This window comes from Corapipo altera, unplaced genomic scaffold (assembly GCF_003945725.1).
Source record: "Corapipo altera isolate COAL_440 unplaced genomic scaffold, ASM394572v1 49, whole genome shotgun sequence".
Classification (NCBI taxonomy): domain Eukaryota; kingdom Metazoa; phylum Chordata; class Aves; order Passeriformes; family Pipridae; genus Corapipo; species Corapipo altera.
Genome location: NW_020884879.1, coordinates 13,865,739 through 13,893,660, shown reverse-complemented (window position 1 = coordinate 13,893,660; position 27,922 = coordinate 13,865,739). Strand labels below are relative to the sequence as shown.

The 27,922-nt window shown below is 39.1% G+C and overlaps 3 long non-coding RNA genes across 4 annotated transcripts in view; 2 read left to right on the top strand and 1 right to left on the bottom strand.

The window, feature by feature from the left end:
• Positions 1-9,656, bottom strand: part of LOC113944999 — a 40,016-nt gene extending 30,360 nt beyond the window's left edge. Inside the window, exon 1 of one of the 2 annotated variants that reach the window (XR_003526911.1) lies at positions 9,243-9,656. This is a non-coding gene — a long non-coding RNA (uncharacterized LOC113944999). The remainder of the gene's footprint in view (positions 1-9,242) is intronic. The other variant, XR_003526910.1, reaches the window with a different exon arrangement.
• Positions 7,851-15,982, top strand: LOC113944998. Its single transcript, XR_003526909.1, has 3 exons — positions 7,851-8,137; positions 12,476-12,563; positions 15,945-15,982. It is a non-coding gene; the product is annotated as an uncharacterized LOC113944998 (long non-coding RNA).
• An 8-nt stretch (positions 15,983-15,990) lies between these two features.
• Positions 15,991-27,922, top strand: part of LOC113944997 — a 31,756-nt gene continuing 19,824 nt past the window's right edge. Inside the window, exon 1 of the long non-coding RNA XR_003526908.1 lies at positions 15,991-17,824. This is a non-coding gene — a long non-coding RNA (uncharacterized LOC113944997). The remainder of the gene's footprint in view (positions 17,825-27,922) is intronic.

Genomic DNA, 27,922 nt, shown 5'->3' with positions numbered 1-27,922 from the left:
CATGTGCTTCAGGAAAGACACTGTAGTTGGAAGCAGGCCAGGTTTTCACTCTGAAGGATGCTCTGTGCTTGGCAAAGCCCAGAAATGTGTGTCTGCAATGGTTATTCTGCTAAGATTTTGAAATTTAACAATTACAGTTCTTTAAAGCAGGAACTGCAACTTAGTGGAAACACAGTAGCTAACAAGGAAAAACTGTGTTACCAGGAATTAAGGGTTTGTTATGCAGAAACTGCAAAAACAAAAGGGAACTCTCAGAAACACTCAAACTGTGCAATCTGGCAACCCCTACCTGAGGTCATGTGTGTGGTACATGTATTAAATGAGTTGAGGTGAGTGTCTGTGCTACATGCAGGCTGCCAAAGCTCCCCTCTCCCTCAGCAAAGAGTGACTGTAGGATCGTTCTTTGCTGGGAGGACTCAACGAATCTATTTACAGTGGCCCACTGATACACAGCATTTGCCATCGCCTCTCTGGTGGCTGCCCTGCTGCCTCACCCAACAGGCCCCAGCCCCAGCACAGCTCCCTGCAGCCCATTCCTTTCCCCAGCTCTGACAGTCAGATTTCAGCCACGCAACCCGTGGCAACCAGAATCCCATCAGTGCTCTCCGACAGGAGAAACACAGACACAAACACAAAGCTGCCTTTGGAAAAACAGCAATCGCGCGCTCAGGCTTTGCTTTAAAGAGAGAACGCACTGAATTAAAAATGTGCCAAGAACAACCAGGATGGCATTGCTTTATTTTCACAAAGAAGTCTCTCCTAATTGCACATTAACTGTCTTTTCGCGAACAAACTTGTTTCCACCTAACGCTGACAGTCGCAAGAGCCCGAGTGTGTGTGTGTGCCGGGGGAAGGGGCGGGGGGAGCTGCTTTGTGGCAGTGTCTGTACGTCTCGTGCCTGCGCTGATGGAATTATTGTTTATTTTTTTAATTTTCAGAGGTAGGTTGATGACAGCTGAAGAAGACTGTATTTGCTGAAGAGCAGCATGACGGTAGAGAGGAGTGGAGCTCCTGAGGGAGATCTAATGGTGCCTCTCCTTCCTGCACAGAGATAAAGACTTATAATAAGCGTGTATGTTCACCATCTGGCTCTGTGCATGTGGTCCTTATGGAGGCGAAAGCAGCACAATCTGTAAATGATCAGGAGCCATCGCACTCTCTCCAGAGAATCCACGATGCAATCAAGGTGACAGATGGCATGGCCGCTGCTGTGGCCTCATGGAGAAGATCAAAATCACCTTCAATAAACTCTGACTGAAATGGGCATGAGCACCTCAAAAAAGTCAGTTTGTCAGTCAAACTGCGACAGCAAGCTGCATTGGGGAAACATAGCAGCCAGCTCTCTGTTTTCAATCGTTTCCGTCTGACTGAGCCTGAACTATGATCTTTCTCAAATTGTCCTTTCTGTTTAGCTGAAGCAGGCCAGCAAATTGCCAGATTCATAGCTTTATTGAAGGAAATTGAAAACATGATGTCCTCAATTCAAGGGACAAACAGCTGGCAGGTGCTTGGACACCCAAGTACATAAAATGGACCCCTAGTCTTTTGGACAAGTTTGTCCAACTTTTGTCAGAGTAAATACAGATATATAATAAAATAGATATAATAAAAACACAATTTAGGCAGGGTTTATCAGGCATTAGCTTACAGCAATTATATGGCTGCAAATGAACCTTGCGGTATGTATTAAATGCTGGGTTTTCCCATTTATGCTAAAAATTCCACATCTACTGCTAATTACAGTGATTCTTGTTTCCCCGTTTTTGTATGAATATCTGACTACAGCTCTTTTGTCATGACTATTTATAAAGTATAGGCATTGAGGGCCCAATCCTGCAAGAATCCCAACAGCCCTGACAATGTGGATCAGTACCTTACAGGATCAGTCTGCTGGGGTCAGACTCTCTGCAGCACTCTGTCCCCCCCTGGCCACCACCCACACCACCAGCAGCTCCAAATGCCCAAGTTCCTCCCTCACACAGGCAGAGCGGTACCTGCCAGGTGTTTTCTGTCATTTGTGCAACTGTGTGAGTAGCCAAGGGTCTTAGGTGAGCTTATCTGAAAATGGTGATGAAGACACATATCCATTCCTTTATTTTTCCTAATTCTTTCTACTTTTTAAACTTATTTTTTTATGGTGTCCTTAATTTTTATGGTTTCTTTCTTTTTAGAGGAAGGTAAAGTAATGTTCTTGTCACTGTTTTCAAGCTCGCACATGAGAACTTCCAGGCTGAAGCTCTATTGCCAGGCTGAAGCAAGAAGGACACACTGAGAGGTGACAGAGGAAGTGAAGGGCAGCCTTCCCCCTGCCCGCAGGATCCTGCCCCAAGATCTTCCTGGCCTGGTTTGGTACAAGAAGTGGATCGACGTCTGCGCCCCTGCTCCGTGTGGCAGATGGTCACTGTCTTTCTCGGTTTGCTCGCTTGCATGTTTGCTTTTCTACCACCACATTTTAAAATGTCCCTGTCGCCTTTAGCCTTTCCAGCTACTCATTTTTAGCTTCGTTACTCGTGAAATATTCTAGAAAGTCTTTTGGCCTGGTTCAAAGTCTGTTAACAGCAGTGAGTCTTTTCAACAACTTCACTGGGTCTGAATAAGTCCTTGGCACATACGTCTCTGTAAAACAGAGCGTTATCAAAGGCAATTTTTTTGTATTTTATTTTTTGATTGGGTGTGGAGCATGGGTCACATTTTAAACTCCAGGTTTCTGTTCCATCTGACTGATTTTGCACCTATAGTTGACCATCCTACCTTGCACATTTTATGCCTGCAAAACAAATAAATAGGTTGCCTTTGCACTAGCTACCTCTGTTCCTCTCTACCAACGTGACTTTTTGCATGCATAGGAGAAGAGCTATGCTCCCTCTCATGAGTACACAGGTGCCAAGAGACTGTGACAGAAATGGCCCAGTGTAAGCCCATTGTTTTGATTTGGCAAAATGGTATTTTGCTGCTCCAGCAATCTGGGGGTTGGATAAAGAGGTAGTGGCAAAACTTTGATCTGACAAAGAGGTGCTGCTAGGAGAACGAGGAGGGAATTTTAGACATAAACTCCAGAGGGTTTCTACTTTCTCAGTTGAGAAGTTTGATTGGGATTATAAGGTCTTGCACTGCTTTTTCCTGTTATGTGATAACAGGGAGCACAGCAGATCAGGTGTATGAGCAACTTCTCCCAGAACTGAATCTTCTTACAGCTGACTGTGCTGCTAGTGTCCAGTTCATTCAGAACAACAATCCAGGGAAACATCTGAGTATCGCAGGGGCATTTCCTATGATGCAGTTTCCAAAACAGAGCTGATATAACATTGTAAAATAATAAATACAATACTATAAGCTTGAGGTTCTTGTGTGGACCTTGTCAAAACATCTGAATACCTGATATCTTTATTATGGCAACCAACCTGCATAGTGAGACATTTAGACATTGGTCACTAAGATTTGCCACAAGCAAATCCACTTGGCCACAAGAAACACCGAATTGGGATCTCTCTAAATTGTAGCTAAACCCCGGTAATTTTCTGCCTTTGGCTACCTCCTCACTGTATTTTATTTTCTGTTTGTTTCGCATGATGATTACAAAGGGAGTAGCAGGGAAGTCTGCTTTGTTCCTGTGGTAAAGAGGGCAAAGTCCAAATCAGGCAATCTGGTTGACAAGCCCCAGCCCACACCTACAGTGAGGAGAGCCCTTATTGCAGAGTTTGTTTTCTCCTACCATGATCTTCAGAGGATCTCTACAAGGACACTATTTCCTGTTGGAGGAGAGGCTTGACGGGGTCCCTGCATGGGAACAGGAATGTAAAATCACCTTCAGAGACTGGTTTGAGTATAATGAATGGGTTTACTTCTTGTTCAGTGGGTGACAATGCGTGACACGTAATACACAGCACATTTCAATACACACATGCATTAGATCAATGGAAAAAAGCCTGGCCCGATTGAAATTTGCCACTGTATGGCTGAGAAATCTGGAGGGCTTTCCCCAACAGAGGGAAGTTTCACTTAATGCATAGAAATTTAAAGTAATATATTATGAGGAGAAGAAAAGGATAGGTTTTCTAGATAATTGAATGAAGTGAAGGGAAATTTAGGGCCAGAAACGCTTTTGTCCTTGAATGTTCTTTCATCGCATTCCAAATAGGGACTTTGTGTCATGGACCTGTGAATACAAAGACTGCTTTTAAATCTCTACTTCTTGCATGACTGACACTTACAATTCAGTAACATCTTTCAAGACATCCTTTGTGCACATTTATTTCAAAATAATGCATTGGACCTGTAAAATCTTACTGGAATATTTTCTGTAATTACACTCCCATATTCTGTGATCAATCTTTAAGTTGATTGTTCCTTGTTTTAATATGACCTTATATCACAACAGCATAAATACAGTGAAAGTCACTGTCTGAAATGAAACAGCTTTCATTTTGCTATGTATTGATGGAAGGGATGTTGATTGTAAAAGGAAAATGTTTTGTTTTCTGGAATAAAAATACAGAATTTGGAGCCTAGCAATTGTTGCCTGGGGAACATTTAATAATATTGCCATGCCTGCCACATACCAGGGAAATGAACTTCCCAACAATGCCTAGAAATGTGGGATCACTCCCTACCCTCCTTTTGTTTGTCTGCTGGCTTTATCTCTTTGACCCTCATTCTAGTTAGAAAAACATGTTGCTTCAATCTTTTTTACAAATCATTTAAAATGAAAGGAAATCGGGAGAAGGGGAATATCAGCATCAAACAACCCACTCTCAGGAGTGGAGTCTCTTCCATTGGCAGTTCAGGGCAATTTCCATTCCAGTTCCCTGGACAGCTTTATGGGGAAATGGGATGTTCTACTTCCCTAGTTATCATCTCAGCAAAGGCAATGAAAAACCCCCTTAAGAGGAGGTCAACAGAGTCCAGTATCAAGAGTAGGAGGTTTAAATGGAGAAGAGAGGATGAGAAAATTGAAATAAAGGATTGATTTTGATCAACAATGCCAGTGCTTCATACATATGACTGTCTTTCATCTAATGAATGTACCTCATAGAGGGGGAAAATAAGTCATAAACATAGCAGATGTCTTGTGCATGTGAACTAACATGAATTTCTTGCATACCTCTGTTCAGCTATCACCATGAAAGCAGAATGGCTATCATAATATTCTACTGTCAATATTTCTTTTAAAATTTCTGGGACATGTCTTGTCTGAGTAGTGTATACACTGCAATTAGCATTATAAACTAAAATATAGATTAAATCAAACTAGTATGGAGTGTCCATTTGAAAGTATTCAGGTGTGTTGATTAAAAATGCAAAAGTTGATATTGGGCAAAACCACGATTTTTTTTATGCAATTTTTTCTTTTATGCATGTGGACACAGAATTACCATCCCAAAAAGTAGACAGATGCATTTGTGGACAGTATTAAATAGCTACAAAAAACATGTCCCTATTTAGAAAGGCCCTTTTACACAGTGGTCCCAGCCTGATTTCTAATCATTATTTGAACATAAAATGCTATAATTGCTCCTGTGATAGAAGAAAATAAGTGAACTCGGAATGGTTTAGCTAAAATCAGAAACCAGGAGCTGAAAATATTCAGTTTGATTGCAGTATATTTCATGTTATGAATGTACCACAGAGCCCTTGGACTGTTATGTCCTTGCATTACTATTTTAACAGCAGGGGTTACATCTGGGTGGTATATAGGGTCTGCTCCTACCTACCTGCAGTTCCACCAGAGCCACAGAATGGAAGCCTGATAAGAGGAGATGCATTGCTTTGTATGATAAAAGGTACTTTCTTTGTCTGGCAAACCACTCCTTTTGTATGCACATCAACCAGATGGCCATTTCAGTTTGTCTCCGGCTGTGAATCAGACAATATGGCAGAATTAAGGGAAAAGCAAAACCTTCCCCACCGCCCCTCCTCTCTGTACATAAAATTAGAAATCAACAACCTTTAGGGAGATTTTATTTTAATACTTCATTCCTTTGGTAATTTAGTGACTTTTGACTTTCTCAGTCGTCGTGAATCACTCTCCTTAAAGTGTGACTAGCTAAATGCTTAAGGACCAAGAGACAGGGAAGAAGGTTCAGAAACTAAGTAACAAAAGAGACATGAGAGGCAGTGGATTTTTTTTTAAAAAAGAGTTTATCTGTGTAATTTTGGTGATTTGATACTAACCACATTTTGCAGGGGGAGATTCCTGATGGTGTTACATGGACAGTGACTGCAGTTCTCTTTCCTGTCATACCAAGAGGTCTGGAGTCTTGTAGCATTAAACATAGGAAGTTCTTTGCTGATAGTCTACATCATTTTATCCTACACTGGAGATCCTTCTACAGATTTTGGGCAGCCACAACATTACCCTGCAGAACTCACAGAGAATTTGGAAAACCAATTTGCTTTGGGATCAGGAGGTGAAAGGCAGCTCCCACACTGCTGATAGTTCCCACACAGGTGGGTGATGTTACATGCTCCTGAGATATAAATGTTTCAGCTCCTGAGATATAAATGTTTCAGAGGAAGAAACAAGGTGAGGAAAGAGGGCCAACAGAAATCTCAGTAAAACTAAGTCTCAAAAAAAGACTGAAATGTCCAACAGGAGCCCTAAAATCTTTTCTGTTGGACTTCCAGGGAAAAAAGGCCTTATGATTTTTACAGAAATCTGATGTACACATATTTAGTTACTAACATAATTTAAAGCCTTCTGAAACTGTTCATTTCACTTATTTGGCACAATCTGTAGGATAAAATTTGAAAATAACTAGAAAGAGACCAAAAGCCACTATGCTAGAAAAAAACCACTCTAGTCCCTGGTAGGAGATGGCAGCTCTATATTAAATCCTATATTCAACTGGGATTAATTTTACAATTTTCCAGAAATAGTCAAGCATATACATGGTGATTTTGGCACATCTCTCAACACAAAATTATCTCTGAGTACCAGTAACTTTTGCTATAAACCGTGATAGCCATGTGCAGTTGTGAGAAGACATGTTCTTCATTGAAGCATGTACCCATATTTTAGCAACTACTAAAATTAAATCCATGGGTTGAACCCTCAGTTTGCCTGCCTATTAGCAACCAAGAAATACAAAGGTATTTCTCTACTGTGCAAGTAACAACATTCTTTTGGTTCACAGAAGATCTCCAAGAATGAGCATTAAACTTTATGTAAAGTTAGGCCCTATGAAATAAAGAAACTGGGCACTCTCAGGATTCTCTCTACAGTTGGCACGAATTGCTATTGAATTCTATTAAAACAGTTTCAAATCCTGTTCTAAACCTTTAGTTAGTAAACACTGAAACTGCATTCACATTTAACTGTGAGGGCAGTTAAGAAGAACACTTTCCCATGCGTCCCTTCTTGGCCAATTTGAATTTATGCCAACAGTGACAACTAGCAACTGCATTTCATGGTTTTCTTCATGTTATATATACCTGATTTAAGTTTAACTTTAACAAAAATCACACAGTATTCCACTTATATGTACAAATTTTGCCAGAAATCATGGGAGGAAAACAGCAGTAAAAAAAATTTGAGAACATCAATAATAGAGTACCACTCTACACAAGAATAAGGGAATAGATAATAAATAACTCAATTTCAAGTGACTTTGAGAAGTTTTACACCCTCAGTCATTTATCCTAAGGCTCTGGAAATCAGATTTGCCGCAGCTGGCTGCTGTTGAAGTGAAAGTAAACATAACAATAGGCAAAGGAAACCCAACAACAAAAAAAAGGAAACAGATTCTGGAGTTTTGAAATTATTAATGCAAATTCTTATGCATTAACTTGTGTCAAGGAGATGTGAGGGTTAGCAGAGATTTTACAAATATTTAGTGAGAGATAGTTTTTATCTCGAAAGTTTAAGGGTCAACGTGCTATGCAAAGAATAGATAAGATTCAAGAAAAAATTAATAGTCATGATTTTTGGGGAAGGAAGGTTTGGTTTCATTAAGAGATATAAGAAAAAACTGCTAAAACTGGAGGTGAACTCTGGAAAGGTGGATGTATACTACCAAAGAAATATCAACTATATGATATCTGGTTATAAATTCTTATGAGTACAAAACTGTGATTAAAATATTCCACATTTTCTACTAATGAGGCAAAAGTACTGGGAAAAAAGTTTCATGAGAGATAGGTGAGTACTTTTAACATTTATTTACTATATGGGGAAAGAGAAAAGGCAGAAAAAGTGAACATTCGAGTATTTATGAATTTTCTCTCCTTGTCTCAGGACTTGTATGCTGAAATTGAAGCACCCACACTAAAGGGGCTTCATTTTCAACAGCATTTGGTACCTATTTTCTTCTTTATATTAGATATCTTTCCCTTTGCAAGCTTAAGTTTTATCTCTTCTTTACTGCGCCTAGGTCAAGTAAGATATCCATTACAGTCCAATTGCTGTGAGATCCTTGAAAAATCTGTGAAATTAAAATACCTCAGTGCAAATCTAAGATCTGTGGGGAATAAATAATTCTGATGAGAAGTTGGTTTGTACATCAGTGTTCCTGTCTGTAGAAACGAGACTGTAATAACTCCTTTGCAAAATACCTTAAGATCTGAAATCTTTGAACATACTGTATAATAACCAGATTTTGTTATCAGTTAGTAATGAATTGTTGGTACCACTTATATTACAGAAAGACAGGAGATACTTTTCGATGTACAATATGGAATAAACTCCCCAAGGGAAATTCCCTCTTTATTCTTAACATTTTTACCTAAATGTAGACGGGAAAAAAAGACGAATGGTATTCTGAAAAGCCTCTGATCAGATTGCTTTTTTTTTTAATCCTAGGAGTGGTAGAATTAACATGTTATTTGGTACATAGTAACTGTTTTACTTGGAGAAAGAATATATTTGCCAGCATAATATCTACATTTTGATAGTCCTGCCATATAAATCTGATGCGCTAGGTCTCAAATGCAAGCACAAAAATCTACATACCCATCTTTATCATAATGATTACAATAAAAAGGAGGAAAACCGTTGATTTGCTTGATAATTTACAAAACCAAACTTTATGGGCAGGAAATTTTTAGAAAGGTAGCTGTAAATCTCAGCACAGTTCTCTTTCAGGTGACCTACAATCTTACTCTAAAGTCACTTCAAACCTATGGAAGAAAATCCCAAAGGTCAACAAAAAAAGTCATTTTTCTTCTTGAACTGGCATGCAATTTTTATGTTAAATAAAATTTATACCCCTATATAAACAGATTGCTTAAAATTAATGTCTTCCTACCTTTATCCAGTTATCTTCTCATGGTTTTAAATAATCAGAAGTCATAACTTATGGTATATGAAGACTTGAGGATTTTATATGTTATTTTTATTCTTGAGCATGGCTTCCAAGGAGGTATGCATAGCCTGCAATGTGCATATATACCTATCTATCTATCTATCTATATATATATATATATCTGTCTGTGTATATGTGCTCTCTCTAATAACCAGTGAGCCTCTGGAGACAAAGCCACCTCTTGTGCAGTTCTTAAGTCCATGAATAACCTTAAGTACATGACTCATTCTTTGAGTGGGATATCTCATGCATTTAAAGTTGCATACATGTTAAAGTGATTTGATGGACTGGGACCAAAACAAGTAGGGTCTATGGCAATGTGGGACCAATGATGTTCTTATTGTAAGACTCATTAACCCTGGTTTTTCATGAATTTTAACAAAGCAAAGAGTTTCTGATTAATGGGAATTCTTTAAGGTTTATTTTAATTTCTTTGATTTTGTTCCATTGTGCATGGCCCATTTTTATGCCTGTGTTTCCAAGGAAACAGTTGTAAAATGGAATTTGATATGATGTGTTATCAGGTTCCTTGTCAGCAAGTTTCAAGTGATAGTTATGAACTTGACAAATTAAGTTAAAAAAAATTATGATTGGAGTATTAAGATAGAGCTACATCTACAATGTTTGTTGTCATCTGAATTACGTTCTAATATTTTCATTTGTTTGGGTACAGAAACTGTTCTGATCACTGGAAGGAGGAGGTCATAGTATTGATAGCACATACACAATATACAATGTCTCCAATGCTGAAATCAATATTTGAAACTGCTGCTGTTTTGATTCCATTAATATAATCTCAAGAGGAAGTACATTGAGTTAAATCAGACTGACTGCATTTAAGAACTCCTTTATCTTCACTGATGGCTAACAATAAAAGGAAATCTAATCAAGACCCAAGTCTTATGTAGCAAAATCCAAGTAGGGGTTGTGTATGCAATAAGTCTAAGAGAATGGTGTACTTTGGATGGTATTTACAATCTGTTAATTGCTGCGCAAGCACAAACACAAATGTTTATTCCAAAACATTTGTGCAAATATATGTGTTTTAGAGAGCAACAAACAAACTGGGGTTCTGTTCCTCAGCTTCTTTATTATTTTTATTGTAGTAACAAGGGTCCATTGAGTAAATATACTAGGCCAAAAAAAAAGACTTCTTAAAAAGGACTGTAGATCCAAGTTTGTGTTTGTGACATTTTTCACAGATATCGACCTCAAGAAAAAGATGAACAGGAAACTCCAAACTTGTACTGAGGACTCTTGTTTCACATAGTACTGTTTTTTGATGATACTTGCAAGTAAAAATATTTCAGGAATGTTTCATCATTCTATTGAGAACAGCCTTTTTTTTTGAAGCAATCTCTATGGGGCAGTTACCTTGACAAGCCTGAGAAGCTAGGTAAGACCCTGAAAAAAATAGAAAGACCTATGCAAGCAATATTAAAACCATGGTTTGAAGGAAGGAAAATAGGAATTTGTTACTGAAGCATATTGCAGTAGTGCTCCCCGACTTAGTAGGGAAAATATTTGGTTTAGTTTTAATACAACTAGTATTTGTCTTTCAGATACTTAACAGAAGTCATGTCAGGATCTGCAGAACTCTCATATCACATTTTATTTTTTTTTTGTCTGTGCATCCACGTGAGGCACGCCAGGAGCTGAGACTTTGACCTCTGGTATTTGACGTGCCCTGCCCTGAGGTCATGGCCTCCCTGTTGACAAGATGTGGGACCGCACCAAAGCCCAACTATGCTCTCACTGGCATCTGCACTCATTTTTCCGTGAAACTTAGGGTGCTGGCAAGAACATTAAGGGCTTTTCTCCAGCACCAGGATGCTGATAGGACATTAATTTGAACCCACAATATCAGAAGCATTCCTGGTTCCCTACATTTATAGGTCAAGTGCCAAACCTTAACAGGTTTGGGGAAGGGGATGGGGGGGAAGTTAATTAGAGACTAAGGAGCAGGATTGTGCAGGAAACTTTAGGCCAAGCAAGGAGTCAAAGCTGCTTTTCCTTAACTGTAGGCTACTGTCTTAATGCCTGACCTTCCTCTCTCGATTTACAAGTGACATGTAAATGGAAATGAAAAAAAAATCTAAATGTTTATTATTGAAGTGTTCACATCTTCAGAGCACAGAGAATTCTCTGAATTTTTTAGTTCAGGTTCTGTAAATTTAGAGGCTATTACTACCAAATGCTAGCCTTTTTTCGCACGAGAAAGTTACTGTTCTTGAACTTTTAGAAAGTGTAATCCTAAGGAGGAAAGACTTTAAACTGGAAAAACAGAAATTATTTCCCTATAGACTGATCTGAAGTATTTGAGGCTGTCAGAAATGTGGTATTTTAATGTTCTTGAAGAGGTAGATTTCTGGACAAAGGTAGGTGAGGCGACAGAGGTGAATTAATTTCAAACACGGTCCTGCATGGAGAAATCACCACTCCTTGTATAGTTGCATGTGTGTGGAGACACACACACACAAATACACACACACATACATTGTGAATTTCTTGTTTTTCACGTATTAAGCCTAAAACCAGTTTATATTTTTCCATTAACAGTTTGAAGTAAGTTAATTTAAAATCACAGTAGCAGGACTTGGTGAGGCAAGGGTGAAGTGTACGCTCTCAGTTGTAGAAGCAATCTTTTCATTAAAAATGGCTATAGTTATATTTGTCTTAGCCTTTTCCCTTTAGTAACAGTTTATAAGAAGGAAAAGGAAAACAATTCATCTTGAAGACAATTGAACCTGACATAAAAGAATGTAAAAGCTTGAAAGATGGTCTGATGCGGAAATACATATTTCAACAATTTGTAAATTGTGCATTATATACTCAATGAATAATTGTGGTCTGTTTACCAAACGTGAATGTAGACAATTGTTACTGTACTATCATGTAGTCCATGAGATAGAGGCATTATATTTTTGATACAAAAATGCACATTGAAGAAACAGAACCAAAGAAAGAAATACTTGCTGCTGTTCAAGCATTAATAAGAGCTGTTTTAATGTTGTTAGAGATTAGATGATGTCTCATTTGAGACAACTAAAACTTTTCAGATTCTTTTCCCTAAATGTATATTATAAGAGTGCAAAATGCATCCGCATATGATGTGTTGTTATCTTGTCTGTCTCTTTTTCTAATTCTGTCTTTTGATGTCATTTAAAAATGGCTAGGGGAGTGTTTTGAAGGCTTGTAAGAAAAAAAAAACCTGCTCTCATTTCCAAGACAAGTCTTGCTATGAAGTCTCAGGAATCAGTTTGGGTGAGTTATCACATATCCTTTAAGAAAATGGGAATACACGGGCTATAACAGCTCTATTTAAAATAGAAAATCTACTCTGTGTGTGTGTATGTGTGTGTGTGTGTGTGTGTGTGTGTGTGTGTGTGTGTGTGTGCAGGCAAACATGGCATTCAGGAGAGTGAAATGAAATGAGCCAGAAACTTCTCACATTTTCCTGGCATCTGTGGCGTGTCGCCATATGAGAACCATATGACTGCTGGCAGATTGGCATGTCAGCTCAAGCATGTACAACTTGACCTCACGGAGCTCTGTGTTTATCAGTTTATAACAGGAATATTGATACAATTTTAGCTGCAGTCTTTCTGTGCAAGGACACTTCATCCTTTCACAGTCCTAATTCTCCTTTGCTAAAATGACAGCACCTTGTTTTTGAAGTTGCTTTTCCACTCGGGGAAAAAAAAAAAGCAAAGGCGGTAGAAGACAGCAGAAAGCTGCTCTGTGTGCCAGAATGATGTTTCATTCATTGTTTTGTTAACTGTGAAGTCCTTAGTGGAGTTTGTCATGGGATTGCCTGGCTGACTTGCACTGGTTTTTTGGTTGAAAACCACAGCAGTATTAAAAACAGAGGTGGAGGCAAAAATCTGGAGTATTGTTAAAGCTGCAAGTTATCACTGAGGTATATCTGTACAGAGCAGTTCCAATGTTTATTCACTCAGAATAAGGATAAAATGATAATACATAAAAATGTGGATGGGCAGGTTTTCACTTAAAGTTTGCTTTAGATGTCCTCGTCTTCAAATGAGTGGAGTGTAAGCATATATGTAGTTGCCACAACTTATATATATGCTGCTAAAATTAGAATCGTGAACATGATGTAAAATCTGAGACAAACAGCTCTCCATCCAGAATGAGAAACTAGATAGAAGTGTAATCATAAATCTGAGTTTACTTCAAATATTCATATGTCATACAAACTTGTCTGGTTGTTTATGGCTGGTGAGAGTTGGTAACAGTGAAATGATGTAGGTGCAGCCCAACCATGACCTGGATTGGAGACAAATAAAAGGTATAAGGGTACTTTTGACCATATGATTTCATTTAAACTGCCTTTGTCACCACATTTTCCTTCAAGAATAAGAGTATATCTTCGATCCTCAAGCACTTAAACATACACTTGCGCTATGACTTGTTCCACTTCACAGTGTGGAAAGATGATGTACTGAACACGCATCGCTTCACATTAGCGCCCGCAACTGCACTCACACTGCCTTTCAGAAATAACGTTATTCATATCTGCTCAAGCTTCCTTGAAGGTTAAGCTTTAAACTGCTGTGATTTTCTAATTTTCTCTATACTGGCAACTTAATTAGAATCTCATCAGAGCAGATTCTAGAACTGACATTAAAACTTTCTCACCCACTGTCTTGACGAGAAATGTTATAGAGACAGTACCATAATGACTAGTTTCTTTGTAAGGACTGGCATGAAGGGTAGGTGGAAAATCAGTGAAGAACAACAGCAAGAAATTAATTAGATAACACCCTGAAGAGAAAAAAGAAAATGAGAAAAATTTTACTTCTTCTTTTTAAAAAAAAACAACAACAACAAAGAACGAAAGAAAGTGAGATCTAAAATTTCAGTTTCCCCAGAGACATTACAGGATACATTATGGGATACAAGGAAATATCCTGCCACATGCAACTATATATTCCTATACAACAAATAGGAAATTTATGGTGATCAAAATTGCCATTTACAATGTCCTTGAAGGAATTTATTAGAAAGTCTAAAATAATTGGATGTATTTATAGAATTTCATTCAACAGCCTTTTCATGCTGATGGATTGGAAGAAAGACTAAAAGAGAAATAAAAAACGGAGGGAAAATGGCTCTGTTCTGCTGAAAATGGTGAGCTATTTATTTCTAGTTTGTTTTGGCAGGTAATGTTTGGCCAGAAAATCTAATATTGTGGTAAGGCCAAACGTTTTGAGTTTACCCATCTGTAACCTCCACACAAGCTACAAAATTTTAAAAATTCAAAGTTTCAGAACCTTTTATGCATGGTGAACTCTGATTTAGTTTTCATTATCATCTGTAGTCTGAATCTCTGCTTATAGCCTGAGAAAACTTGCCATATCAAATTACTGCAAAAAGATTTCCAGTCTAAGAAAATGAACAATGAGCAACATCATTTGACAATTGTCTTTTCTGTTGGTTGAGACATATTCTGTCAAAAGCACCACATGGATCGATGATGACATCTAAAGGGGCAAAGTACATACTCAGAAAGACTATTGAAAATCAAATATATCACGAATTCTCATGGATGTGTCAGTTCATTAATTTATACACACATTTGCACACTCATATTCAGACTTGAGAACACATAGATATTGTGGGTGTAGTAGACTCTCTCCAAAATGCATATATGGGTCTGTGATAATTTTCCTCTATCAGGAAAGAAAAAGATTTGCAACTTCAGTCAGATTTATCATGTTTATTTTATATAACATTTATCATTTGAGTGGTAGCAAAAATACTTTGAGAAGTAGTAAGAACTGAAAGTGTGCCTGTCATTCATGATGATGATATGCCTATTTAAGGAAAGGTAAAACTACTTCTGAGCATCAAGCTCATCTTAAGAGATTGGCACCAGACAATTAAATTTTGGTCATCTGGAGAGAATCTGAATAAAACAGTACAAGACATCCTACAGTCATGACAGTATAAACTTGAATAAATGTTAGATTTATACATGAACAAGTAAAGCCCTTTATCATTAAATAGTACCTAGTGTAAGTGGACAAGCCAAGCTTGTTTGCTTTTTTGTTTCTCTTCAAAGAATTGTAGTGGGGGGTGCCTAAGTGTATGATTCAGAAGGGAGGGAAGATCACTTGCTGCAGCACGTGGACAGGTTTGAGTGAGAGCAGATTTCCATGCCAGAATGAAATATGAGCCAGGGAAAGCACCCCTTTTTGAACACACACAAGCCCTGATTGCATGGCCCACAGCTGGAGTTAATCCAGATTCCTATTTAATTAAATAAGGCATTCTGCTGCCTTACATCAAAATGCACAAGGATGGAGGTGAAAGGCAAAATGTGACACCCACTTCTCTTCATTGTTACTGAGAAAAGATAAGGTTTATTTAAAATCTTTTAATGAAAATCTATTCAATGTGCAGGACAAATTCTAGCTGCACAAGGTAAATTCTAACTGCAAGAGGAATGTATTGTGATGAGGTGATGGCTTGGTACAAACATATGAAATTTTGCTATTGAATGAACTCTCTATGAAATAACCTGTGCTATAATTTGTTGACAAATCATCCTATCCTGGGCTCACATTATCAACATGTTTCTGAAAAAGAATAATCCAACCTTTTTTTTTTTTTCTTTCACAGCAATAAGAAGAAAACATTCAGCTGAAGGATGTCTAAATAAAATCCCATTTTAGAGCTGGGCACTCAGTTATTCCATGTGCAGTACCTATCCTTCAGCATCTATGTATCTACAACTTTTTCACAGGTAAGAGTGGAAACTTCCCCAGTCTTTGAGGACTAGGAACTCATCTATAATGCAGGTCAAGTGAGATGTGACAGGCACTATCCAAGGTTAAAGGGAATGACAGAAGTAACCAGGTGAGAACTTCCTTATAAACTCAAAATTAATATATATGTTATACTTTTCCCTAGAAGGAAGATGTTTTCTTTATTAATTTGTTCATCTCTGACACAGGTACACTGATTTCATTGCATGCCAGAGGCTGTCTGATTTAAAAGATGCAGATACACTTGGGGAAACACAGACCATGTATATTGGCTTTCATTGTAGAATCCATTTTTTTTCCAGCATATCATCTCCTCTAGGAAACAGGAAGGATGGATATTATGGGGTTGTGCATTTTTATAGCATCACATGGCAAACGTGTATCCTCGATAACAGCAACAACCACTGCCCTCTTCTTGGTTTTCTCCTGTCATGAAATACAAGGGTTGAGTTTGCTTTTTTATTTGGCTTAAGTCAACAGCAAACAAAACTGTTGACCATAGACAACAAAGAAGTTCTGGTTCCTTGAAGAGAAAGATAACTATTGGATGGGTAAGCAAAAAGTGGAGGTTAGAGAAGCAACAATTTCCCCACAAACATAGCATAAAATGGGAGCAATACACGAAACTGAATTGCAGATAGTTTAACAGTGACCAAAGTTAAACATTGTCTTTATGTAACTTCTTAATAACTAGTGTAACTTTTTTTCACAGATATTACTGAGCCAGAAATCAGCAGGATTCAGTAAATGTATAAAGCCTTTCTGAGGATATTGAGAGCATTCAGTCACATTACATTAGAATAAATTATTTCCTAACAGTATGAGTACTCCTATCCTACAGTACAAAACACCGATTGCCTGCTCATCCTGGCTAGGACATTATTTCCAGTGCAGGAGATGACTTAATATTGTTTTTTAAATCTTGCTGTGACATGTCAGAGGCCAATTAGATGGACTGTTGGTCTGACCTGGCATGGTTATTCTTATATCCCTTCTGAAGGTGATTAATTTTGTGTCTGTTTTAGCATTGTCCTTCTCATCACTTAGGCATGTTTTTGAGCACATAAAAATTTATTCTTTACTTCGCATACCTTGGCTGCCCCTATCCCATTGCCCTCCACACCTTCTCTGGCATTGTAAACACATCACCTCTCCCCAGCACCCTTCCGTATGTTTTCTCCTTAACCTTTGACACCTTTCAAGTCTGTGGACAACTCCTTAAGACACCCTTAAAGAATAAAGCATTAATTCATTTCCATCTTTCTCTGCACCTTCATACTACAGGCTCACCACTGTTGCAGGCTTGGCAGGGATAGAAAGGATGGCAATAAATGCATTCAGGATATCCTGCCATGTAGAAAAACGAGCAGCATTTCAGAGGAAGGTTACTCTAAATTCTGCTTAACATATCTGTAAAATCTTTCCAAAGTAGGTATCTGTCTGGTTTTCAAATTCAGCCTTAATTTGCCTCTTTTTCTTCTCTGGCTTTGAGACCCCAGGGTTGTCTCCCTCCTTGCACACCTGGAAGAGATTCCTCAGAAATGATGCTCTGCTTCAGGTTTCCTCTCCCAGGCAGCCCTTGGGGACCAGGATGCAGCTGGCCTCAGCTTGCACTACCCCACTGGTCCTGGCTCCCATTTCAACCTCCCTGACATTCCTGGCAATGGAACCATGTTGGAAACAGGCTTCTGGGCACCGTGCTCTAGGCAGTGCCTTCAAGGATACAAACCACAGGTAAATCATATGCTCTATAAAATGAAGCGTTTGGATCCAAGAGTAGAGGGACATTGTCTCCATTTTCTTGCCAGCCTGTGCAATACATTTACTTTATGACATCTAAAAAGGGCAAGGATCTGCCATCACAGCTGCTTCATCTATATGCATTTCAATGCATATATATGCTCAATACATATATAGCATGTCTGTAGCCAGACCAGGACTCCCAAGAAGCCTTACAGGGCTCCCATGCTGGGATCATGTCCCATGAGAGATGATAGGGTTTCCTGACACTGGGGTTGCAGATCACATCCCTACTGCAGGAAGGCAGGAGCAGGCAGGGATGCCTCAGACTGGTAAGGCTACTGTCCTACAGCTCAGTCCTATAACCTGGTGATACTGCAGGAAGTCTGGAGCACCTTCTCTAGTTCCTTTCTCTCTCTCTTGCCTTTTTTTTTTTTTCTCCTTCAGACTGTATTTGACCATCTTTACCTCTCTTTCCCTGTATTACTCCTAGTTTTTTCCCTTTGATGGTCTTATTTTTCCTGCTTTTAGTTTCTTTCTACACTTTTACAGCCACTTTTCTGCCTAAATCAGAGAACTGAATTTTTTAAGGGAAACAAGCCCTACTTTGAAATTTAGTTGTTTGGTTTGGCAGAAGGGAGTTTCCTCTCCTCAGGGCAATTTTCCTCCTTCCTCCAAACCCACTATTAAAAATTATTGGAAACATTAGCCAGATAGGATTAAAAAGAAACAGTTTTAATAAAATGTCATTCGAGTTTTGAATGACAGAGTGAGGCTGTGCATGTGATATACTATAAAAAGCCTTAAACACCAGTATATTATGTGAAAAAGTAACAGCTCTTCTTTGTGAAGGTGCCATTTATCAGCATCTGAGGAGGTTATTCAAGTGAGTAGTTTAACAAACATTAACTAAAGAGTAATGTTTAATAGCTGTCCTGTTTAACTCTAAATAACATAGCGGAAGATGGCTCTTAAAAATTAAATGGACATCAATCAATAGACATTGTTATTTTACAGGAGAGGTTATATATAGCCCTATAGAAACAATGCACATGAGGCGTGCTGCTGGGGGTCACTCCACCAGGCAAAGGATAAAGGCTGAATCATACACCTTGGGCAGGCACAGACAAGCACTCTGTCATTTTAATAATGCTCTCTTTGCAGAAAGTTTCACCAGTTATGGCCATGATGCTTAATTGCTCTCATTTATCTTTCTAATAAATGATGTCATTGAGTTAGAGCTGTTGAACAAATACAACTGGCAAGTCAGTAGGTAAACCTCCTATCCACACCTACTGATGAGAGTGAGGGAAATAAATGAGAGTAAGAAATGTAGCAAAGGCCTTAAAATTATACATAGATGAAATTTAGGACAGCAAACCAGATATTTTATTGCCTTATTTCTCTATTTGTCTGAGACCATCCATATTTACTGAGAAGTAAAAAGATAGAAATATATACATAGAAACCCCAAATTCACTGAGTGTAGAAGAAAACCTATTTTGTACTGCCAGCTTGAGAGTTCAAGGGGTGACAGTTGTGCTTTGGCCCTGCTGCATCTTCATATAGGCAAAGAGAGATGCAAGTCTGCACAGTGGAACTCTCACTCTGTGCATACAAAAAAAAAGGCTTTCAGCTCCATATTTTCATTCGTAGCAAGGTTTTAGTCTTGTCTGATGTAGAAGGATAAGAGCAATAAAATGAAAAAAGCAAACAAAAAGTTCCCCAAATGGCTTTACTCAAGCTGAGTGAACAAATAGAAAAAAAAAAAATACAGTGACTCTGCTTTATCTCTGTAGGGTACAAATCACTGCCATTTCCAAGTCTTTATCTCCCTTGCAGAGGTTACCACCTGCTGCATTTCCAGCAGGACTGGATGATGTTGCTGTGGCCTGGCCAGGGGCTGTCAGTACTACTGTGCTTAGGCAGGATGATCTTTGAGCATGCAGGAAATGTGTCCAACGTGGCTGGAGTTTTGTTTGTTTACTTGTTTGTTCTCCTATATTTCTAGGAGAAGAAACTATCTCTAAAAGGAGTCTGTTCTGACAGAGCTCAGCTTTTGGAGCCAGTCTGGACTTCTCATCTCAGATCTGCCCCTTAATGGGGGGAAACGTAAGAGGGCTGTAAATGTCCTTCTTATAAATCCTCTTTTCCCAGTTTCATGGCTTGAGTTTGACAATTAAGAAAAGTTGCTTAATCTCCGTTAACCTTTGTGTCTACAAGGGTAGAAAGCAGCAGGACTTTACAAGTCTGAGCATGCTAAAAGTGGTCATGCAAGATGATGGGAGTCTTGGGGCGTCCTGTGCCGCTTCATGCAGGAAATTAGGTGATTATTGGAAATCAACTTCCTGGGAATTGCTAGGAGAGCATAAAGGGAGTGAGGGAGGCAGAGCATGAGCAGAGAAAAGCCAAGGGGCTTCTGCAGATCCAGAATTAGGTAAGTGCCTACGTGAGAAAATGAGAGGTAGAGTAGGGGAAGATCAATGACCGTGCAGCAAAGCTGACCTCCTCAGGCTGTGCCTTTCTCAGAACAGTTTGTTTCTCTTTCTATTATTCCAGTCCTTTCCAAACTGGGCAAAAATGATTTTTAAAAATGCTTACTGTTTATGGCATGGCTTTAGATTTTTTTTTTAAGGTCTTGCACCTCTATCTGGAGCACTCAAACTGCCTGTGGGCAGATAGCTTGCCACTGCAGCACCGAGAGACTTCCTCAGCAGAGTTCACAACTGTGGCTAACAGTTTGGGTGGTTCTACTAAAAATACATTACACCTGGAGATACTTGATGACTCTTTTCCCAGAGCTGATGAAAATTACTGTTACTTTTTTGAAGGGAATTTTCAGGAAGTGTTAAACATATCTATAATAAGAGGAGTTGGCTTTAGATGTAATATTCACCACAGCTTTGCACTGTTGGTAAATCCAGTTTGCTTCCTACAATATCCCCACATTTCTTTATGGAAATAACTTCACACAGTTGGAGTCTGTGAGGGAGAAGGTGATATGGGTCATGAAATTATACCAGATTTTAATTCCTACTGTATGAAATTCATAGCGTGCAGGATCTCAAACAGCAGATACCAAGTTAGATTGTATTCTTAATATAGACTCTCAAACTCTTTTATGATTAAACATTGACTTTTCCTACATGAAAGCACAAAAGGTTGATGCTGTGTGGGAAGTTCAAGGTACCCAGATTATAGGGTGTAAAAATAAGGAGAAAAGGGATTTTTTTTTTTTTAAATTTTACAGCCCTTTTAAAATGTTGGAAAAATGTTCAAGGCCAATTCCAAATCAGTGCTTTTGAAATGTTGGTAGCATGATGAACTGTTAAAAAAAAATATGGAATAAACCCTTTGTTTTTAAAATGATTTTCACTGGTGTTAAAGAACATTTTAAACCAAGAAGAACTAATTATTACAAACCCAGAAATTCAAACTGGTATTTAAAAGTGCTGAAGAAAAATAATTCATTTTGTTCCTAACCTTTTAATATTCCTAAATGAAAAATTTGGTAAAAATAATGCAGCTTCATGAAATGCTTCAGTTTTACTGATACTTATTTGTAAAAATTTTACACAGGCGTCTGTGGTAGGGACAGGTACATAGTCTGTGAAGGGCTAGGGATTTACTAGGACCAGAAGACTTTAGTAAAAATTGGGAATAGAGACAGGAAAGTAAAAAAAAAACCCTACAGCACAAGTCAGAAAGTAGTGGAAAATGGTAATGGCAAGAAGATAGGCTTGGGGCATTGACCATGTCCCTAGAAAGACTGTTCCAGTGTTTGACCACCCTCTCAACAAAGAAATGCTTGCAGTGTTCAGTCTGAACCTCTACTGGTGCAGCTTTGAACCATTGCCACGCATCTTATCACTGGGTACAGGGAGAAGAGATCCTCACCCCCCTCTTCACTTCCCCTTCTCAGGAAGAGAGAGTAAAGAGGTCACCCCTCAGTCTTCTTGTTTCCTCCAAACCAGACAAGCCCAAAGCCCTTAGCCGCTCCACACAGCACATGCCTTCCAGCCCTCACACCAGATTTGTTGCCCTCCTTTGAACACATTCAAGGACCTTCACACCCTTCTTAAATCTTGGGGCCCAGAACTCCACATAGTAGTAAAGGTTTGTCAAGTCTGTGCCTAGAAATGGTGATAAATGTACCAGCCACTGGCTATTTTTGTTGTGCTTACATATGGCTGCACAACAGACATAAGGTATATTCTCCTCCTCTTCTGTTTTTGTGTTCTGCAAGAAAACTTCCACTAATGTGAAATTTCAATAAAAGTTGCAAAGAAATATTTTGGGGTTTCTTTTCTACTCAATGTGTAGATAACGTAGAGTAATAAAGGAGTGAGTTTTTAATAATCTGTGAACTGAGTATAGTCTTACAACAAATGAAATATCAAGGTATGTTTGAAACCAAACCAGTCAAATCTTGATCTTTTGGAAAGCAATAGGGTTTCTTAGCTGAGTTTCAGTGAAGTAGTTCTTGATGCCTACATAAATATCACACAACAAAATTAGCATAACCAAGGAGGATATTATTTGATTCAAAATATAGATATATATCAAATTATATGATTCAAAGAGAGCTGCTTTGGGTGTTATCAGGGTAATGATGTTGTAAAACATTATTCTTGACTGGTAACCTTATCTTTCACACCCTTTGCAAAATGTCTAAGATGCCATATTAAGAGAGTTTTAAAAATAAATAATTTCTTCTACTTCCTGAAGTGCTTTTCATCAAAACATAAATTCAGTATAAAAAATAAAAAGAAACCTTTGCAATTTTTCTGCAAAATTAAACACTGCTATCTGAACCACTGACAGAAATATATTTACATATTTCAGGCTAAAGATCTTTTGTAAATGTTTAGTTACCACATTCAAACCTTTCAACACTTCCCTCAAAATCACATTATTCTTATGAAGATACAACGAGAAGTCAAGGAATAAAATGTAAAAAGCTCCACTTCAATAATATGAAGAATATGAAGGTTGTGAAATGAGTTGACAGCATCCAGGAAGCTCGAAGTTACAGCTGACAGTCTGTCCTTAGCTCATGCTGTGTGAAAAAAGCAAATGGCACTAATGCATATTAGCTGAGACAAAAGTTTGAACCTCTCAGCCCATCCCTCCTTCTCTATTTGAGTTATGGGAGCTGTTGTTTTGAGGTCTGATTTTTAAACTTGGCTTCAGTGTTGCTGTTAGAAGGCGTGCATGGCACTTACACATAACATAAATCTTTCCTTGAAAGCTCCGTTTTGTCCATGCACGTGGTGGCTCAGCAGCCGGGATGCAAGATGTTAGTGACAAACGTTGATGTGTTTCTGCAAGCTTTGAAGGCTTCATCAAAGGCACAACAGCTTACTGTACACCTATTCAGAAAACATTTGCTTTGTGAGCTTTCTATCTTTTACCCCTGCTATAGTTTACTGGTCTTATATGTCTTTCTAAGTTGTGATGTTCAATACGGATAACTCTTAACAAGTGCACCATTTATGTTTACAACCTCTGTGGAATGCAGAGATGACCCACCTGTGAAATCTATTCCTTTCTAGGAGCTGGTTGACACCTGGGGCAGAGAACACTTTTTACAGTGACTCCCTTCCCAAAATGAATTCTGGTGATGCTTGGGAGAAATAACTGCATTTCAGCATATTATGTAGCCAGGATAAAGGAATCAGGACAGACTTCCACTCGTGACTTAGGAATTTAAAGCATAGAAATAAATTCCCTGAAAACGGAGTAAAGCAGCTTTTACTAGACCACAGCCTAAGAAATCTCTCTTGCCGTTCCTAATATACCACCAAGAACATTTTCAGCTTAAAAGGAACATTTTCTCAAACTGTTCAAATCGTGCTAAACCTTTTGAAAATAGAGTTTAAGACTGGACAAGATGGACAAAAGTCTGTGTCTGTCTTCCAGCATTTCCTTTTTCCAAACTAGTGATCAAAAATTCAGTACATGTAATGGATAGATCTGAAGGATTCCACATATTTCAATGTAAGCAAGGTGTCTGCAGGATTTTGAGGATTATTTTCTTTGAATGCTCTTCTTCTTTAGTTTTGCTTCCCAAGTTACTGTGTACTTGTATTGCAGATTAATCTGAGCAGTTTCCGTAAGAGTGAGCTTTGACAATGTTCCCTGGTTCTTATGGGATAACACTTCAGTGACTCCCATTTGTGAAACCTTCCTGCCCATTCCTGACAACGTCTCCTTAATAAACCTAAGCTCAAACAACTAGTGGAAGGTGCTGGTAGCAAAATAATAATAATACTTTTGTAAAAAAACCAACCTCCACACTAGAGAAGGTATTTAAAAAAATTAGAACATCTGAGATAAAAAGGTGTAGAGAACATGACAGTCTGTCAGTAGAAGTCTGAGCTGATAAAGCCAGCAGTTTGTTGAAATGTAACAGCCTTCTACTAAAATGCTGGGAGAGTAACAAGGCACCCATGCAAGGGAAAAAAAAAAAAAGCTGAATGAACATTTTAATTAACTCATGTGCAATTTTAATTAAAAACATAATGTGTCAGGAAAATGAATAATGCCTTGGGGCAATAAAATAGCTAGATTTTCTGTTCAGTCTTCTGCTTCATATCTTTTATGGAAGAAGGATATTTTTGTTAAAAGGAAAAAAAACACTCCCTCCAGCCTCCTGCCCCCTCTCCACACACATCTACCAAGAACACTTATTGTAAAAAAACCAAAGGTGTGGACAAAAAGAACAAGGTTAATTCAGAATATGGTACAAGACATTCTCTGCTACTGTCATGTTGGTTGTGCCACATCTGGCTTTTAACACAAAAACTTTGACCTTCAACTTCAAAGTCAGTGTTAGGTCTTACTATAGTATGCTCAGAAAATGTGGATGCCCCTAGTGATTCAAATGAGAACTTGAAACGTTTGAGTATTATCAGGCCTTGATGACAAAGTGGTGGTCTCCAGCCTTTACAGATGAAGCCATTTTAAGCCATTGGGATTCTGTAACCTGACATTCTGTAACCTGAGATACCAGTAATCATATGACTTTTTAAATGTGAAAAAAAACAACTTTCAAATATTAGAAAGAAAAAGAAATAAAATAAACCAAGGGGAACAAAAGTTAAGGAAAGTTAACTTTCCCCAAATGGAAAATGTGGAATGTCCAAACCTATTTATTTCTCTTCTTTGCCCAGATACCACTCAGCCCTCACTGAAAGAGATTTGAAATTCTAGCAGCTATAGCATAGCCTGGGGCAAAGGCAGGGTCACAAGCACCATCATGTAACACATTTTAAAGGCTGTCAGAGATGTTTCTTCAGTTTCTGTGTCCTCAGCAGTCCCAGAGTCACTGGTTTGCTGCAGGGACTTGCTACCTGGTCATACCTTTTTCTGTGGCTCACATCATTTTGACCGTAAATCACATCTAAACTGTGAGAAGGCTGTTTGCCTTAATGTGCTCTGAAAGCATGTGAAGCTTTGTGTGCAAACAGTCCTGGGCCACATCCAGTCTGAAGCATGTTTTGCAGAGCTCTGGTACCACGGGCTTCCATGGGAAGTTCTAACACTCAGGATCTCCTCTGAATGTCCCCGTGTGTATTCAAGACCCTAAATTTAAACTTCTGACTTTGAAATCCTGGTTCCAGTTATAAGCAAAGTTTCTGATCTTATTTTTCTTTTGCTTTTCTGAAAGCAAGAAGGAAAAGAACATGCAGTGTTGTGTACCTAGTGCCTATGGGTGTCCAGAAGAGAAGCGTTGCCTGTAGGTAGCACAGGACAGGCATTACCAGAGACCCCTCACAGTCTGAAAGCTGTCTGCTCCGTGACTTTGGGCAAATGGCTGATTTGGCAGTGGAGGTAATAATACTGAATTTGAGAGAACACTTTGAGAGCAAACACTGTTCCTCAGCATGAAGTACGACTGCTAGAAATGAAGAGGAAATCCCTGTGGGAGCTGCACACAAGCTAATCTTGCAGCTCACAATGAGCAGCCTGTTGCCCAGCCCTTGCATCATTATTTGCCTGCATTTTAGCAAGTACAAAGGAAGCCCTAATCCGAACCCCACAACATTTATTCACACAAGTGACAAACCCCTTCATACTATGGCACTGCCAAACCCAACTATTAAATTAACATTAATAACCGGTGTCTGAAGTGAAGTGAAAGATTACTGCTCAGGCTTTGTGAGGACCAACGCTGACAACCAGCCTGGATAGAACATCGTAGCACTGATGTGCTGCTTTCCCTGCCAAAAGAGATACTGGTGAACAACTGTAGCATTCTCCTTTCTGAACTTTTTTTTTTTTAAATGGGATTTGAGTAGGCAAATTTTAGGCAATTGGAATTGGAACTTTGGGTTCCAGGATGGGATTTTTGGATTTGGTAGGCAAACCCTGTAACAGGGCAGGATTTTTATAAAAAAGAAATTCCTAATTTCTTAGGCACCATTTACTGCGTCGCTCCACCAGTTACCTGAATATGTTTATTGATATGTTTGGTACAACAAATGTAGTGAAGCAGTCTATATTTCAGACATGTGACAGATGTTGCGTTTTTATTGTCATTATTATTATATTGCATCTATCCTAACTAACTGAGGAGTTCTGCCCTACCCACTGCTAAGACACTTGAACACCACCTCAAATTCAAGTTCTTCAGAAACAGTTAAACACTGTTTCTGTCTTTCAATAGTTTCATTTCCCAGAAGCAGGGCGGAAGGTGCAGAAGAGCCTTTACCATGCTGCTACCTATTTAACCTAGGGCTTCCTGGTAAAGGGGAAAACATCTATGACTTAGCCATGATGAGTGACATATGTTTGGGGGTGGTGCCCTTGGATTCCCTCAGCACAGAGGTGCAGTGCCTGGTCTCCTGCCTCCCTCATGTCCTGACAAAGCTGTGGCCCTCTGTGCCATCTGCTCCTTGGGTCTAACTATTAGGGAAAATGGCCACAATAAGCACAGAAATAGTCATATGTTGATGGACATTCCAAAAGGAGTATTAAAGAGTCAAAAATAAATCAGCTCTTCCACCAGTTTGTCCTACAGAAATAAAGACAGTGAGGTGTTTCATACAGCCCTGGCTTTAACAGTGAGCTCAAGAACTACAAATGAGACTGATCTGGCCATTTTTTGCTTATTTCCTGACAGCAAACTGGTGAATGTTCAGACACAATATCTTCTCCTGCCCAAGCAGGTTCTACAGTTCATGTCTCCCGTGATTAATGGATTTGCTTTTGACTCAGGAAGAAATTTCTCCTGGCTTCAGACTCCTGAAACCCTACTTAAGTAAATTTTTTTTCTCTGCCAACCTGTAAAGTAGAAAGGATAGCATTTTCCCAGCTCATGAGACAGCTGTGAGGATGCACAGGCTACAGGGTCCTCACATCCCAGCATGATAGAGTCATATAGACACACATGAAGGGCCCAGGTGCTGTGGGGTCATACTTGCCAGAGTCCTCAGATAACACACTTGTAAAACCTTCATGGTGCTTGCAATTTTCTCTTCCTAGTTCAGGGCCCAGGAGGCCTAATCAGCTGACCAGGGGGTGGAGCCGAGGTAGCTTCCAGGGGATATAAACTGCTCCAGGGAGTGTGGTGACCTGGAGCAGGCAAACAGAGGTATGGTATTTTCTGTGGTGGGTTGCGCAGGCAGGGCGGGCAGGAAGGGCACAGCCACCCTCCCAGCTCTCTCTGGTGGGTTGTGAGGTAGGTGTGTGGCTGTGGGTACTTTTTTTTATGTGTTTTTTTTCCCCTGCAACTCAACTTGATCCAGCAATGGTTTCCAAATGAGCAAAAGCCACTACTGCTGCTCTCAGGGGGAGTGTGCTAACCCAGGCAGAACCCCCAGGAAGGATGCAGCTGTGACAGAGCCTGGTGTTAGTTCCGGAGGACAGTGTGAGAGACGCCTGTGTATGATGTGAGCAGGTGAATGATTTGCCGCATTTAGTGGCAGAGCTCAAGGAAGAAGTGGAGAGGCTATGAAGTATTAGAGAGAGTGAAAGGGAAATAAACTGGTGGATCTGTAGCCTTTCGACCCCAAAAGAAGTCCAGCAGGAGATGGTGAAGCCCTGCCCCTCCTGCCATCAGGTAGATGGTGCAAACCAAGCAGATGG